Here is a 2,822-nt window from a genome sequence, read left to right as displayed (position 1 = left end):
AATCTTTATTACCACAAAACCAAACAAAAAGATTCCTTTCCTCAAAAAAAACATTCCTATGCTTACGCTCTAGTCTTGACATTTTGACCAATTTGCCACTAAACTTTAGGTGATTCTTTTTGATCCCGTGTGTGCATTTTATTTCTCACTAAATCAGGAAGTCATCTAGCTTACCTCACAGGGAAGTTACACACACACACACACACACACACACACACACACAGAAAGAATAGTGATATAAGCACATTAGAAAGGAAAGGCACATGCCATTTACTACTTACAAGTAGGTCTGGTTAGTTTGTGTGGTTGTGTGCATGCAACACTCATGTTTTAATTTTTTCAACACAGCACCACAACTCAGTTTTTAAAACTACAATATTCAATAGAAAACACAGTATATGAAAAGTTGTCTTTGATTTATTGCAAGACAAATCTTTGCTTTGGTTGGTGGATTGGTATGCTTTGAGTAGCTTGGTAAGAACAATTCTTTTCCTTTGCATCAGGGTTGTTTTGTTTTGAGACAGGGTCTCACACAGCAAGCTTGCCTCTGATTTTTATAAAGCCAAGGCTGGACTTCACTTACTGATCCTGCTGCCTTCAGGTCCCATGTTGTGGGCTTACAGGCAAGAGCCACTAATACTCACAGCCACAGCTGTGTCTTGAATGTTCTCAAACCAGCTGTCCAGGATCATAGATCCTTTCCCCCCTTAAACCTATCACCAGTTGCAAATGGACCAATAAAATCACTAATAGGTTTTTAAGTTCGGGAAAGCATTGATATCACTTACGGCTGAGTGTAAAATATATATATATATATATTTTGTGAAGTAATAGAAGAAAGAACCATTTCTGCCTCAGCTTAAGTGAGAGTTTATGTTGAGACACACCTCAATGTTCATGGGGAAGAATATGAAATATGCCCCCCTCCTTTCTGGGCAGCTGAAAATAAAAGCAAGCAGTATCTGTTTTGTAAAATAACTGTCTTTGAGCGGTATAGGATAACACACCTTTGCCCAGTTGCAAAGACTTAAACCGTCCTGGATTTCTATATTATTTTTCTCACTTACAAGGTATACAGCTCTGTTGGCTAATTTCATATCAATTTGACACACACTAGAGCCATCTGAGAGGAGGGATTTCCAATTGAGAAAATACCTTCATATGATTGGGCTGTAGACAAGCTTGTAGGAAATTTTCTTAATTAGTGATCAATGGGGGAGAGCCCAGCCCATTGTGGATGGGGCCGCCCCTGAGCTGGTGGTCCTGTGTTCTGGAAGACTGCAGACCCAGCAAGGCATGAGGGGCTAGCTACTGCCTCTAGGTTTCTGACCTGTTTGAATTCCTGACCTGACTGTCTTCAATAAGGTGGAAGTATAAGCCTAATAGAGCCTTTCCTCCCCAGCTTGCTTTGATCATGGCGTTTCATCACAGCCGCAGCAACCTTAACTAGTTCCCTTATCAGGAAAATGGAGAATAATATCAGTCTCAGAGGGATGATTGGGACATTAGATAAATGACATTGGTAAATTTCCTTTGCTCTCCATACATAGCAAGTGTTCAGAACATCATTTTTGTTCATTTGTTTTGTTTTGTTTTTCTAGACAAGGTTTCTCTGTGGCTTTGGATGCTGTCCTAGAACTAGCTCTTGTATACCAGGCTGGTCTCGAACTTACAGAGATCCACCTGCCTCTGCCTCCTAAGTGCTGGGATTAAAGGCGTGCATCAGCATCACCTGGCTTATGTTCAGAATATCTTAACTCACTGTTTATATGTACTGTCATTATCATAGGGATCATTGCTATCATACATTTGGAAATTTTCATGCAGAATTTTGTTTTGAACCTCATCAATTTTCTCGGAACTAAAATGTCACTATATTCACCTCTTCCTTTTATCTTTTATTTCACACACCTCTTCAGAGTCTTCTGGAAGTATTGTATCTTGGACAGCTTAGGATCATCATTTTTTCTATTATTAAACTTAGGTGACATTAAACAATTCCTTTTGCCTGGGCACTGCTGGGAGTCAACAAGCAAAGGGTTGGATTAGATAGTCTCCTGGCTTCTTTTCCTGGAGCAGAATCTATAATTCTGTGAGTCAGTATTGGGGGGAAGTGGGGGAAGGGCCACTCAGTTCTGTCTGAAAAGAACAAAGAATTCACTGAGTGTGCCAGAACTCATGTTGAAGATCACAGGGTCATGAATTACAGCTCTACTACCCTCTGGCAGGACAGGAAAGGAATCTCATAGACAAATTGTGCTGGGAGAGACATTATGGATTAAAGGCTCACATATTTGTGACTTGAAACCAGCCAGCACATCAGATTGTCACAAGTGCCACAGGCCACCCCTGTTAATTTGGAGGGGAGAGGCTATTCTCAAATAGAAACCAGAGTATGAAATTTTAGTTAGACAGTGCTTCTGAATCTTATCCCCTTTTCTGGCAAAATCTATGATAAATAGTTTACCAGATGATTGAAGCTATCATCTTGTGGTTTTTTTTTTTTTTTTTTTTTTTCCTTTAAGAAAAAAGTCATGATGGAATTTAAATGCTACTCTGTCTTATTCCATTTACCATCAACCGGGGGTTGCCCAGCAGGAGAAATGAGATCATTTCCCTCTGAGTGGCAAGCTTAGCTTGCCCACACTTATTCTTCTCCCCACATCATGTTTCAGCATCAACATATCAGCCGCCTCTGAGATGTGCCAGATCTGGGGAGACAGGGTACCGACACCACTGTGAGGAAGACCCTCCCATCCCTGCAGTGAATCCCAGCAGCTGCCTTGTCTCTTGTTTTCTTGTCAGATGGTGGGAGGACGTAA

The sequence above is a fragment of the Phodopus roborovskii genome, unplaced genomic scaffold (genome assembly GCF_943737965.1).
Source record: "Phodopus roborovskii unplaced genomic scaffold, PHOROB, whole genome shotgun sequence".
Classification (NCBI taxonomy): Eukaryota; Metazoa; Chordata; class Mammalia; order Rodentia; family Cricetidae; genus Phodopus; species Phodopus roborovskii.
Note: the sequence above shows the minus strand (reverse complement) of the source record.